This window comes from Papio anubis, chromosome 14, assembly GCF_008728515.1.
Source record: "Papio anubis isolate 15944 chromosome 14, Panubis1.0, whole genome shotgun sequence".
Lineage (NCBI taxonomy): Eukaryota > Metazoa > Chordata > Mammalia > Primates > Cercopithecidae > Papio > Papio anubis.
This window is the reverse complement of record NC_044989.1, coordinates 59,119,497-59,134,542: the sequence shown is the minus strand read 5'-3', so window position 1 is coordinate 59,134,542 and position 15,046 is coordinate 59,119,497. Positions and strand designations below refer to the sequence as shown.

At 37.6% G+C, this 15,046-nt stretch overlaps 1 long non-coding RNA gene across 4 annotated transcripts in view; it reads right to left on the bottom strand.

Annotated features, from left to right (window-relative positions):
* LOC108581645 overlaps positions 1 to 15,046 on the bottom strand; it is a 72,381-nt gene that overhangs the window by 29,784 nt on the left and 27,551 nt on the right. For 3 of the 4 annotated variants that reach the window (XR_004178264.1, XR_004178265.1, XR_002516661.2), the window contains exon 2: positions 6,847 to 7,191. This is a non-coding gene — a long non-coding RNA (uncharacterized LOC108581645). Of the gene's footprint in view, positions 1 to 6,759; positions 7,192 to 15,046 lie in introns of those variants that run through there. The other variant, XR_002516660.2, reaches the window with a different exon arrangement.

Here is a 15,046-nt window from a genome sequence, read left to right as displayed (position 1 = left end):
AAATATCTTCCTCATACATTATCTACAGCAAGGATTTTGAGTTTCCCAGACTGAAGAAACAAATGCTCTCGATGGATGTAGTCTGTCATTCATATTGAGCTCACATATTTTACTTCCTGAAACCAAACAAATACTGATAAACTACTTCAGTGAGCCTTTAATCAAAATTTCGGCAATACACAGTTGGCGACAGAAAGATCAGTCTGTGGAGCCTGAAACCCTTTCATCATCAAATATACAGAAATAATAATTATATTTATCTGTTTGGTTCAGGCTGCACACCAAGATTTACCCTTGCCCTAAGGACACAGAAATCATCAGGCATTGTCATCTCTAAAGAAAGAAAAAAATCCTTAATAACTTAGAGGTTAAACAGTTCTCAATAGTTGTGGGGGCTCAGGAAAAAGAAATAAAAATAATACATTTTCCCCTGTAATGTTATAATAAACTGTGTACATACTAACCAATTAGCACTTCTGGTAATAACCCTGAAAGTACCAGTGAGCATCTAGCCTGCCTGATTAAAAAAAAAAAAAAAAAAAGGTGTAGAAAGGGGAAGAGTTTGTCTCATCATTCTGATTTCCATCCTCTAAGGTTCTCTGTGTCTTATATATTTCAATCCAACTTATTCCAAAAATATTTTTGAAATTAGATAAAATGGGCTGGGTGTGGTGGCTCACACTGGTAATCCCAGCACTTTGGGAGGCTGAGGTGGATGGATCACCTGAGGTCAGGAGTTTGAGACCAGCCTGGCCAATATGGTGAAACCCTGTATCTACTAAAAATACAAAAATTAGCCAGGTGTGTTGGTGGGCACCTGTAATCCCAGCTACTTGGGAGGCTGAGACAGGAGAATTGCTTGAACCCAGGAGGCAAAGGTTGCAGTGAGCCAAGACAGTGCCATTCCAGCCTGGGCAAGAAGAGAGAAACTCTGTCTCAAAAAAAAAAAAAAAAAAAAGATAAAATGTACAGGAGAGTTGAATTTGAAAAACATTTTATGATGAAAACAGTGTATCTTAATTTGGATTCCCCCAAAGCCAAAACTGAAATAAGGGTTTAGTGAACTGAGGTTATTTGGATGGAATCCCAGGAAGCCAAAGTGAAGGAGCAGAGAGAGTTCAGAAAGGAAGCAAAGCTAGTCAGGATGAGTTTTGAGCTGATTATCACTGTGGACATCTGAGGCTTATTTCCACTGGAGTCCCTCAGGAGCCAAGTAGAAATGAACTTTACTGGAACCACAGCAAGACAGAAGGCTGGGACATTCAGCCTCTGTCATAGCCCATAATTGATAGTTGCCCCAACCCTAAGAACTTCTCCTCCATACATCAAGGTTGCATCTAACTGGGGCTAAAAAAGCTAAGGCATAAGACTGGGGTCCCCAACCTTTTTGGCACCAGGGACCATTTTCATGGAAAACATTTTTTTCATGGAAAACATTTTTTTCCATGAAAATGGAAAGGGGTGTGGGGGGAATGGCTTCAGGATGAAACTGTTCCACCTCAGATCATCAGAAATTAGATTCTCATAAGGAGTGCACAACCTAGATCCCTCACACGTACTGTTCACAAGAGGGTCCCCGCTCCTACAAGAATCAAATGCTCCTGCTGATCTGACAGGAGGAGCTCATGTAGTAATGCTCACTGGCCCTCTGCTCACCTCCTGTTGTGCAGCCTGGCTCCTCACAGGTCATGAACTGGTACTGGTCTGTGTCCGTGGCCTGGGGGATGGGGACCACTGGTCTAAGAGAATTCCCTTAAGTAGAGAAGCTGAAAGGAGCTTGATGTCAGAAGCCGTCCAAATGCACAAAGATTGCTTTCTATAAATAAGGGGACCGAGGGAACCAGTAATATCTACTACATATTTCTTGCTCTAGAATAACTTGAGAAGGTTGTTTTATGTTCCTCTTAAAAAGTAAATATAAGAACACTGAACATAGCCACAGTGCTGCATATTCTTTAGGTGGAATTACCTTTGCAAAACACATGTATTCAGAGGAAGGTCTTTATTGTCCCCTTCTCCATTTGCCTCAAGATAAATACTATCACTCCTCCTCTAGTTCTTCCTTTTGGGTCCTGTTTGTCACATATTCCTTCTTACCTTCCTTTCACTCACCTCAACAGTTTCTTCCTTCCTCCTCAATTGTCTTTACCTTTCCACAACCTTCAAGAATTGTGAAACATGACCTTACTCAATTAAGACATAAAAAGTAGCTCCCAAACTGCCATCAAAACAATTTTGGTTCACTTGATTATTAAAATATTAGTTATTAAAATAGCAAGAAGGCCTCTTACTTGTTACACTGAATATTGTGAAAACATCTAAATTCAAATTCTGCTTTAGTCTATTTTTAAAGAGGGAGGGAGAGAGGAGAGAGAAGGAGGGAGGAAATAAGGAAGGAAGGCAGGAAGGGAGGCAGGAAGGAAGGCAGGAAGGCAGGAAGGCAGGCAGGAAGGAAGGCAGGAAGGCAGGAAGGCAGATAGGAAGGAAGGAAGGAAGGAAGGAAGGAAGGAAGGAAGGAAGGAAGGACAGAAGGGAGGGAGGGAGGGAGGGAGGGAGGGAGGTGGGGAGGGATCTTTGTGATTTTGTTTGAAAACTCTCCTGGTTCTGTTAGGTTACATCCTGTAAGCCCATCACTTTGGAATATATTTGCCCATTTTGACACTCTCCTTGGCCAAACACTCACACCAGTTGCTTCATTGTAATTACTGAATCTGCAGGTCATTAGGGTCTCCCGTTAAAACTTACTACAATGTCTATAGTTGCCACATCTGTAATTTAAGAGGACACACACCTGCTTTAATTACAGGGCCCTTGAGAGATAACAAGATATAAGTAACATGACCAGATGAGAGTCAATTGCTGAAACTGTTTCTTGATAAAATGTGCTTAGCTCCAGAGGCTAAAGCTCACTCACTCTTTCCTATACAGCATCAAGGTGTCAATAGGCACACGGCTACTGGGAATAATTGAAATGCTTCTCTTCATTGAGAAATTGCCCATACAGTAAACAAAGCCCACATAACATAGCAGTAGATGTCAGAGTCATTTCTGGCACATTCAGTCATCAAAAGAGAACCTGGACATGAGAAAGATGCAGTGGAATATTCCAGTGCAGATATTATAATCCAACATTTATGTCTTCCCTCAGTGAACATAACTTTATGCACCAAACTACCATCCTTGAGATTTGATTCTCAGTTTATTTGCTGTCTTTATTTTTTGTATATAATCTTGAAAAGACTGACAAAAAAAATCTGTTTTATTTGTTTTCAACCCGAAGACTTCTTTTAACAGGTGAGAGGTTGAAGAAAGTGACATGCAAGGGCTGGGAACTGCAAGCAGAGCATTCAAGGCATTCCCCACCTCTAAAGCTGTATTATCTCATCCCCAAAATAATATTCCTGTCATTTAGCAGATCCTATTGTCAGCAGCCTACTTCTCCAGAAGAGTCAGGATAGGACTCAGTTTAAGGCGAGAGAGGATAATTTCATGCTCACAGAGTCTGCTGCAGTTCCAAGAGTGTCTTCAGAGCAGCTCCCTGTGTTAAGTAATTCAGAGACACAAGATGTTTCCATCTTGGGTCTCTGCCACCACAACTGGAAACCTCCTGGGCTGCCATACCAGGGAAGAAGAGCCTAGATGGCCAAGCATGAACTCTTAAAACTGTTGTCTGAAAATGAAATACACCTGTTCACAGCCCATTATCCAGAGTTAGTAACATGGGGCTGCTGACTGGAAAAGACCCTGGGATATATGAAAAGTACTCAGATATTCAGGAAGCAGTAAATTTCTTCGCTATACTTACGAACAATATGCTCTTCACACTCCCAACGAACTAATATTTCTCAAATACCATTTGTGTTGTGTTACTTCCTCAGTAAAAAGCTTAGTATTATTCCCCAAGCACCTGGCATTTTTATGTTATGTAACACCTAGTCATTTTTTTCCAATATGCTTAAAGCTTCAAGAGGTTATGAGTTAAGACAACACTTTTGAGACGGGTAATATTGTGGTCATGGTTAAGGTTCTGTAGGTTTGGCACAAGGACAGGGTTCTGGGGAAAATATCATAAGATCATAAGTTCAGGGCGGGCAGGGCCCACATCTGTCTTCTTCACATTGAATCTCTACCACTACCACATATTACAATATCAGTAAATATTACTGGAATTTAATTGAACATCATAATTTTTCCTGTGGCTAGTTGTATCTCCTGAAGCAAGTCTAAATTCCTCTCCACGGCAATGGCTTTCTTAGGGCTCCTGTTCCACTTCTCTCCAACCCTGCTTCCACAAACATCATACGTATAACAATGAACACAACAATAAAACTCAGACTTACAACTTATAAGGCACTTTCACAAGTATATTTTTCAGCCATAAACTCCTCTGTAACACATTCAAAGTAGGTATAAATATTCCCATTTTATAGATGGACAAGCAGAATATCAGAGGCAGTATTTCAAACTTACTCTTCCGATTTCAGTTCAGAGTTCTTTCAATCATTCCAGGATTCGTGACAATCCATGCCTACATGTTTTCCTTATACTGTTTGCATGCCACTTTGCTCTGCTCTCTTCTGCCCTGCCTTGCAATATTTCCCCCCTACTCTTCCTCCTCGACTTGGTCCTCACATTCTTCCTTCTCCAGAATTTCTTTTTAAACTACTTCATACCAAATCATTGTTCCTCCTCCTAATTCTGTTTGGATGTGCCATTTGTAGCTGGATCATAATCCACTATGCTTTGGGCCTTCTCTGTAAACAGACTGGAATTCTTGTGGGGAGAAATTTTATTTTCTACCAATTTGCTATGTCCCGAAGCATCTAACAGTGTGTTTGAGGCATAGCTCTTGACCATTTTCATTATACTTCGAAGCAAGAAGAAAAGAAAATTTGAGTAAACCTGTGCTAACTGATGAACCCTAACTGTAAATGGCACCTGGACTGACTTTGTTTGTAGACATCGATGCCTTATAGCTATTACAGAATTTAAAGGCACCTTAATTTTAGATTCATCTTTAAAATGTTTTGTTTATAAATTGAAAGACTATTATGAAGAATTAAACACCCATTTGTACTCTAAAAACATTCCATAAAGACACAATAAATGAGAGAAGAATTATTAGCAAGTCTTTTAATAACTAAACGAAAATAACAGGATAAATAAACCACAATACTTAACCACTGTCAATTTAGTTCAGTACCTTCTTTCTCACTATAAAACTAGGGTAGGGGAGTATTTTTATAGGATGGTGTAGTGGTCCTCTACAGAATCAACTTCAAATTAGTGAATATAATTAAATCCATTATAAAGCTATTTTTCTTTTACTTTAGGTACTGCATTCTATATATTAACTACTTATTATGTAAAGTAGCTCTTATATTTATTTGTCCAAAGGCTGTCAAGTATTCTGAAAGTTGTTGAAGAAATTAATCTCACCGGCATTTTAGGTAACACATCTGTTAATAACCTTTGTTATTCAGACTTTGAATTAGTCCTCTTTTGTCTTAAAGAGTGGGATTTTAGAACTGTTATATTTCTGAATTGAACTGATTTATTTCCAAAGTACATGAGCTAAATGTTTTTTAAATTAATTTCCTCATATATTGAACATGCTTGCTCTATTACAACATATTGAAAAGTAAGATACAGACCCAAACAAAACACTATGCCTCTTAAGTTGCCAGCGGGATTTTGTAGGTGGTGAGGAAAACACATGGCATTCTAGTTAAAGAGGGTAGTTGTAATGCTCCGTGCTTATCATCAACATCTTCAAATCACACACTTCCGCAGCCCAGCATTCTCTTGGCTGACACTCATAATTCTTTTTAACTTGACAGAGTGGGGAAGCTAGTGAATGGGGAAGGAGATAAAGATGTGGGCAAAGTTTCTAAGGGGTTGAGTCAGATATGTATTTAGATATGCAGAAACAGAATTTCACATTAGGATCAAGAAAAGAGGAACCTACTGGCTTATTCCTCCTCCCGCAAAACAAGAAAGATCAAAATGCTAAGACAAAATGGGTCACAGTGAAGTTTAAAGTGTAGATGTTTTCCAATTATTCAGGGCATTTATGCTAATTGTACTGACAAAGAGTCTATCATTATTTTGGCTCCCTCATTAAGAATATTAAAAGGTCTGGGCTGACATAAAGAAGTATGTAAAAGCAAAGTTTTATTACAGATGTCAAATTTGTTAAAGAATGATTCATGATAGATTAGTTTATTGAAGTGTGTAATAAGTTTAATTACAAATCTTTTCAAATCCTTTTCCCTCTAACTCAATAAAGAAAAGGAAGAAGGTATAGTTTATCTTCAAAGGGGAGAGAAAAATTATTCGTGGGAACAATATGGCAAAACTAATTTAATCCCTAGTAGTTTAAAATTTTTAAAAAAAGAAAAAAAGAAAAAAAGACAGGATCAGCAAAATATGGCTGGTGCTGGTGGTGCATGATTACACCAAGCACTTTTTTGTTGAGACAGGAAAAAGATTTATGTTCCTTGGTAAAAGACTATGTGTAGTGTGAACGATACTGAAAGGTAACTGAACAGAGGCTGATGGGAGAGATAAGGGAGCAAATGCTCACAGAGTCGTGTTGGGTCAGAGAGATGTGCAGAGGGAGGAATGTTAAACACCTCTGCATGGGCATCAGAATGATCACAGATGATTTTTTTAAAGTGTACTCTTCACTTTTCCATTCTACACATCTGTTAGCTTTTTAAAAATTAAAACATATGCACATCCAAACTTAAATGCAAATATATTTGCATTAAGAGATTTACTTCTAAAGAAATATGTTGTGTGAAGAGAAGTCCATGTCATAAGGGGCCCCATCAGAGTAAGTACCTGGATTCCAAATGATACAGAAGGCATGTCCTACTAATGCATACAAGAATGAGGCCCAGCCTTCCATTTCCAAATAAGTCTGGTGCAATTTTTCAGTTGTATTGATGATAAAGCAGTTGAACTCAAGATGGATAAAATGCAATCGACAGTGTCCATTGTAATCGAAATAATATCATTCATTTTTTGTAATTTTCCGAACCAGATGTATTTTTTCCCATTTTTTTGGATGCCCTCTGTTTCTATTTCTCAAATTACAGGGCAGTAGTTATTTTGCACTCATTTTGTTTTCTGCATCACAACTTTATCCTCAATTGGAGCATTCCCTATTTCTCCACGATGCAGCATCTAATGGAAAATAATTAAATAATTGTTATATTGAGTTGCTCCCCTCTTCTCATGCTGGTTTATAGCAAGGATAAACAAATTGACAATCAATTAAAAGAACTATGTATTGACTAATTACTGTGTGCCCAGCTCTATAGGAAATGCAGGAGAAAAGGCCTTCTTACCCTCAATATGCATACTAGCTGGACAATCGAAATCAACAAAAGAATGGCTAAATAAGATTTGATTATGGGTGTTAGCTCATATGTCAATTATAATAAAAGATGACTTGTAGAGCACAGGAAAATAAGTGCAAAAGCAAATAGAGAAGTGGTAAAAAAAAAAAAAATATATATGGGTAGAATTCACCACAGAAGACTTCAAGGTAGAGATGAAATTAAAGCCAGGCCTTCATATATGGCATATATATACATAGATGGAAAGAAGCTATCAGGTGAAGGAAGTTGCCATGCATTGAGAATCTATTACAGGCCAAGCTTTACTATGTCAATGTGATTATACTTGTTTTACAGTTGAGAGAGATGGGGCTTGGAGGAATTTAGTAACAAGTTTCCCACAGACAAACTTCCATTAAATAGTACAGATTGGATGCAAATCCAGGTCTATCTAACCCTAATGTTTGAGCATTCTTTACTATTATAGGAAAAGGAACTATGGAAAGAGTAAGAAAGATTGTTGGTGAATACAGTTATATGATCTGCCTGGAGTCAAAAGAACACATCCTAGACATCATTTACAGCAATTATTTTGTTTTATAAAGTGTTTGAGATCCAGAAAGAAAAGGAAATGAAGTTATATCCACAGAACCTGCAAACAAGGCTTAGGAACACACTCAGACTCTGGAGATGAGTATGGGATATTTTAAGATAATTTATACAGCACAGGCTGAACATTTTTCTGTGGTATATGGCTCTCCAAATTCAGTCTACACATAATCTTCCAGTCTCATAGGAGCTCTGAACATTTGCTGTCTCTGGGTTCAAGGGACCACCAGAATTTCTAAGCAAGGAAAAATAGGCCAAATGAAGATAAGTTGCAAAAAGAGGTATTTCCTTTGCCTTGAATAAGGTGGCCCTAAATCTTCCCAATCCGGAGACCATAAACAGTTGGATTCTGGAAGTCCTTCATCAAGAAATGAACCAATATTTTCAGAGTACTGGCTACATGCCACACACTATGTTTATGAACCTACAAATCCACAATTATGAATATCATTTTAAAAACTTCTGCTTTATATAAACATACAGGTTAAGAATATAGGCTCTGGCGGCAGACTCTCTGAGTTTCATATCTCCCCCTCTTCACTTACCAGCAATGTTACATTAGGCAATTTATCTCTTTGAGCTTCAGTTTCCTTATCTGTAGAATGAGAAAAATAATACTACCTACCTCACAGGGCTATTGTGAGGATTGATTTAGGTTATCCAGGTAAAACCGTTAGACAATACTTGGAAACTACTAAGCACCGAGTAAATGTCACGAGCTGAAGAGGCGGAGGGAGAGGATGCCGGGACTATTGCTGCTGGTTTTTGCACAACGGCTCAATTTTTAATTTCTACTTTGATTATCTGTATAATCACAGCAAGTCTTTGCAGAAACAAAAATAGATAGTTATTCATTTTTTGGATCTGATTCATCAGTGTATACTTTAGTAGTATTGTACTATAAAAACATGTTATAGGAAAGAGCATACTAAACTAAAATTCTTCTGGTTCCTTTAATGAATTAAGCTACAGTGAACCACTCTATCATTCAGGACAGGGCAATATATGCTGTGGTAACAAACCCTGAAATTTCAGCAGCTTAACCCCTCCACACACACCTGTATACCTATGCACACATTGGCTTTGTGTTTTGGAGAATTCTCCACTGGGTGGTTCAGGGACTTAGGCTCCTTCCATTTTGCAATTCTCCCTCTAAGGATCTTCACTTCTAATATATAAATGGAGAGAGAGAAAGAGAAAGGGAAAAGGAAAGGGAAGAAGAGAGGCAGGGAGAAAGAGGAAGAGCAAAAATATAGAAACTCCACCCACTTTTCACTGCCCTGGACTGAAAGTGAAATGTCGATTTTACTCATGTTCCACCAGTAAGCATTAGTCACATAAACACACCTATATGTACAGATGCTAGGAAATGCAGAGGACTCATAAACACTTAGTAACTAACATCCTCCTACATGTTACATCACAGCAAAATTTCTTAGTTTATAGCTAAAGGTCTCCGAATGAGAACAGGCAAAGAGCCTCACGGCCCACGGAGACCTCATTGCTGGACCCTGCCTATTGTAAATGGATATTCCTCAAATGGAATAGGAAGAATTGTAATATTTTAATGAGTAAATCTGAAATACAGAAAAGGCCTTCAATAAAGACTTTTAGAAAAGATCCTTTAGTAAAGGCGTCAAATCTAAAGTGATGATTAGATGTAAAATGAAATTTTAGTTGACATAGGAGGCAGACAGGAACTTCCTAGCATGTGTTATGAGAAAAAAACAAACAGAATTTTATGAAGAACCTGATAAAATGTTGAAAGTATTTTATTATGTAAATGCAAAATGCTACTGTAAAAGATCCTATATTAAGACAATTTGTAGGACCTAGATTCCTGCCTGCCCCAGAGGAAACATTTCCGATATAACATTAGCTTCATGAAGAGTATCTCTCTAACCAGAATTTGGCAAGCTGAAGCAGAATTTGTCCTCGTCCAGCTACCTGAATCATAACCTGTTGGTCAGCCACTTCTAATTGAAAAACTTAAGAATTTTTTTTAAAACTAGGTCTCTGGAGTCAAGGGACTCATTATTATTATTACTTTTTACTTTCTCCTTTCAAAGATCTTATTAACTCCTGTTTTTTTCAAAGGCTCTATCAGCTATACAAGCGGTATGTATTAAGTCATGAATAATTTTAAATATTTTGTAAAGCAAATATGTTTGTATGTATATACATGTATGTGTAAAAGTGCTCTTAAAAGTTCACAAAACAATTGAAAGATAGAGCAAAAAGAAAGACTTATTGTGTCTCATGAAGCTACATTACTTAGTTGGGAAAAATAGGTAAACCTAAGCTACCCCCATGCCACCACTACCACCATACATAAATGCTGAAGTTTTAGTTTTGGAAAAAGCCACTACTGATGGGGAAAAGTTGTTAAAAAAAAAACAAACAAACAAACAAAAAAAAAAACAACAACCTGAAGGATTTTGCTTTCCTTCAGAGCACTGGTAAGTTTTCACTTCACTTTAAAGAAATTGAAATTGATAATGATAAAGGATAGATCATCGGCATACTTTATACAAAAAGGGTTCTATCGAATCTCAATCACTACACCCTCACTCAGAGTTTTAAGTTTAAATAAAGTGCTGCAATAGATACTACTTTTATGACTCTTGATTTTATTTATTTTTATAATAATTTGAACAACTTTCCATCCCAAATGAGTCAGGTAAGAAGACTCTTACTATATATGACTCTATAGCTGTTTCTGTCTTCAGTCTAGAACATCATGAGCAAGCAAATCAACAGTACCACATTAAGTTGATGTCATTAAAACCAGAAGCAAGAAACTTGTCATCTAAGTCAGTGTAGGCAGTCCTATCACAGGTAAACCTACAATTTCCATTAAGCTCTTAGAAATATTGTAAATAGCTCATGATCCTTTATTACTACCTTTGAGGCCCGGTTGAATTCTGTGGTATAGTAATAGGGAATTTCCCAAATTGAGCTTTACTGATTTAGCACAGCAAAACACTATGGATGAATATTATATAGTTTTATCAAGCACTAAACAAAGATACACATGTATATAAACATTTTATTTAATATACACACACGCATACTCACATACACACATTCACACTCATATCCACACACATATATTCTTAGGTTGGGCTGCTCTAACAAAATGCCATAAAATGAGTGGCTTAAACAACAAACATTTATTTCTCACAGTTCTGTAGGTTGAAAGTCCAAGATCAGAGTAAACAAGTACTTGGTTTCCATACATCCATTCTTCTTGCTTGTCCTCACCTGACAGAAAAAGAGCTTGTTAGCTCTTGGGCCGCTTTTTTTTTTTTTTTTTTTTTTGACAGAGTCTTGCTCTGTTGCCCAGGCTGGAGTGCAATGGCGTGATCTCAGCTCACTGCAACTTCCGCCTCCCGGGTTCAAGCGTTTCTCCTGCCTCAGCTTCCCAAGTAGTGGGGACTACAGGTGTCTACCACCACGCCTGGCTAATTTTTTGTATTTTTAGTAGAGACCTGGTTTCACCGTGTTAACCAGGATGGACTCGATCTCCTGACCTCATGATCCACCCACCTCGCCTTCCAAAGTGCTGGGATTACAGGCGTGAGCCACCGCGCCCGGCCTGGCCTCTTCTTATAAATGCACTAGTCTCATTCATGAGAGTTCCACCCTCATTACCTAATCACCTCCCAAATACCCACCTCCAGATCCCATCACGTTGGGATTGAGATTTTGACATATGAATTTGGGGATGGTACAAACATCGTTTATTACATATATACATACACACACACAAACACACACATATACATATATATGAATGTATATCCTTCTCCGGTGTATTTCTCTGTTGATCACCTCGTTTTTTTTTCCTTTTCTTCTTCAGCTTTTAAGTTCCGGGGTACATGTGCAGGTATGTTACATAGGTGAACATGTCCATGGTGGTTTGCTACACAGATCAACTGATCACCTACAAATTAAACCCAGAATTCCTTAGCTATTCTTCCCCATGCTCTCCCTTCACCGACCCCCACCCCCAACAAGCCCCAATGTGTATTGTTCCCAATCATGTATCCATGTGTTCTCATCATTCAGCTCCCGCTTGTAAGTGAGAACAAGCAGTGTATGATTTTCTGTTCCTGAGTTAGTTTGCTGAGGATAACAGCTTCCAGCTCTTTCCATGTCCCTACAAAGACATGATTCTGTCCCTTTTTATGGTTGCATAGTATTCCATGGTATATATGCACCACATTTTCTTTATCCAGTCTATCATTAATGGGCATTTGGGTTGATTTCATGTCTTTGCTATTGTGGTTATTCCCTTTTTAAGGGATTAGTAAAATCTTCCAGCCACAGGTAAATAAAGGAGAAACCTCAATGCTGGATGAGTTCCAGTTCTCCTCAGGTTTACACTTACTTCTCAGGACTACACTTCCTGATGATACACTGGGCCTTAAAGTTAATGTTCGAGGCCTCTTGACCTAAAACAGGGAACTCAGTTCCCTGGGGAATTATGTGTTTCATGTTATTTGTTTTTGTCTGTTTTCCCAATTCAAGCTTACAAGCCTTCCCAGTTGAAATTATACACACACACACACACACACACACGGGTCATACATATGTGTGTATGTGTGTGTGTATATATGGGTCATTTTATACAGTCAGTCTTCGAAGATTGGGACTCATACCTTCAAGGATACCATCTTAGCTGAACGGCCTCCCTGTGGTCTTGTTTTCCTTCCAGGCCCATCCACCATGGAGATCATATAAAGTAGGCATTTTTTTTTCCTAGGTATTGTAGCCTATATAAAGTGGAATAAGACACAGATCCTACTCTTCATAAACTCAAGAAATATTTATAGAGAGATAAACATACTTACAATTCAATATGACTGGTAAAGTAGTAATGGTACACATACGGTTACAGTATAGGAATACAGTAAGGGTCAGGGAGAACCTGGGAAATCTTCACAAAGGCAGTGATGTTTGTTTTGTGCTTGGTATTAAAGGAAAATATAATTTCCTTACATAAGAAAGAGAAAAAAAAGAAGAACAAGTGGCTTTTAAGCAGAAGGAATACCATGAAAGAAAACACGACAGCCTAGAGTGTGGCCTCCCAGTCAGTACCATGTTCCTCACCCTGCATCGGGTGTTCATAACCTGTTCCCATTTTCAGACCTCACTAATCTTTCTGTTCTCACCCCTCCAGGTACAAAGAGCCCTTCACTCTATACTTATTGAACTCTGAGAGGGCCTATGCATCTGCCCCAGTAGATTTGCAGAAATGTACTGTTTCAGGACAGAATGTTAACTATTAAAAGAAAAACTGTCCAACAAGGAGTGAAAGATTCCATTCTCTGAGCTGTTTTCCTATTTCCTCTTTAAAAACAAAACAAAAAAACAACAAATTTACCCTTATGCCACAGCTGCAGGAAAAGTAACAAAATCAACTGTATTTAATATGCAAAAGCTGTGGTTTATATTACAACTGCTATAATATCACCAATAAAGAACTTTCCAGAAAGTCGTAATTAATATTTTCACTCAAAAAAATTATTTTAATATCTACTATATCCTGTAACTATTTCTTGCCTGTTGCATACACTGAAAGATCAGATTAATTTTAGATTGATTATTAGAGTGGTGGGAGCACATGTTGGACTACGTAGTGTGTTCCATACTAACTTGAATCCAATTTTTTTTAACAGAGCATTTCAAGATACTGACATTCCATAAAACACATTTTGGGAAAGCTGAACCAGCCTGGATTTCTATCATTCATCTAATCATACAGACTCTACTTGAATATCCCCAGGGACAGTTCATATCATCAGAGGTAACTTACTTCATGGCTAGAAAATAATCATTGATCATAACCATTGGAAAGCTGCTGTCATGAGTACTGTTGGTTTTAATAATAACAACAATAATAAATCTGACCCAAAATCTGCCACCTTGAATCATTTTCTCCTTTGTCCTTGCTCTACCTCCTATAGACCTTTAATGAATTAGTAAAAAGCAAGATGTGACATTATGGAAATAGTGCATAAATCAAACAGAAACTCTGAAAAAAACCAGCTATTGTACATTCAAACTGAAGCTGGAAAATCTGTGCATCGTTTCTCTTTAGTTCTCTTCACATTATGACATTTGAAACCTACTTATTTCTTAAAGTCATCAGATATAGCTATTTAGCAGTGTTCTGTGCAAGTGTGCCATGCTAAGGGGTCGAACACTGCTAAGCATCTAGAACTTGTTTTTCATAAGCTAAGGATGAGTGGTCTCTATCTAGCCATAAAGATTGATCTCTAAGAAACAAAGAGACATCTTCAGATTCTGTTTCCTGAAAAGAAAGTACAGTTTCACATTTGGTCTAAAAACAGGTCCTTCTAACAAATATATTAGTATCATTAAAATGAAACACAAACTGCTATCCTTCCTTGGAGACTTGAACTTAGCTATAGACATGGAGCTTGTATAAACAACCTGAAATATGCAACTTGCAGCTTCCAGTCATTACTAGTCAAACAGAATTTAATATATACTTAATGAATATCTCAAGGGAAAAAAAGGAGACACCCTCATTTTGCAGCTGTCATCAGCATTTGCCCCTGAATCATCCCAGTTTTTCCCTCCTGTAATAATCAAATAATTCTCTAGCCTTTCATGATTTTGCTATACATATCTTTTTGGCTATCTAATTAACACTGTGATTTTTGTTCTACATATGTTGTGTAATAGTAGATTCTGTCCTATCCTCACCAAACATATTAAGCATAATAAATATACTTATGAGAATTACTTTGTATAGTCCTTATGCAATCAGCCATGCTGGGCATGATGGCCCAAGACGATGAAAGCCCATTGACTTTTTGTAGCAAATTAGTCTACCATCTAATCGGTGAACCCTGCTAAGCTTTTGAATTATGACGAGAACCAGCAGCTCAGTTAGAACACTCAAATGAATTATATCAATTCATAAACTTGTTCATGTCCAGATTTCATTAGCCACACATTAACAGCATTTTATGTTTATTACTGCTCTGACATAATCTATAAATAACTGAAATGCTAATCATAGTGTTCTGCCGGGCATCATCATTTAATCATAAAGA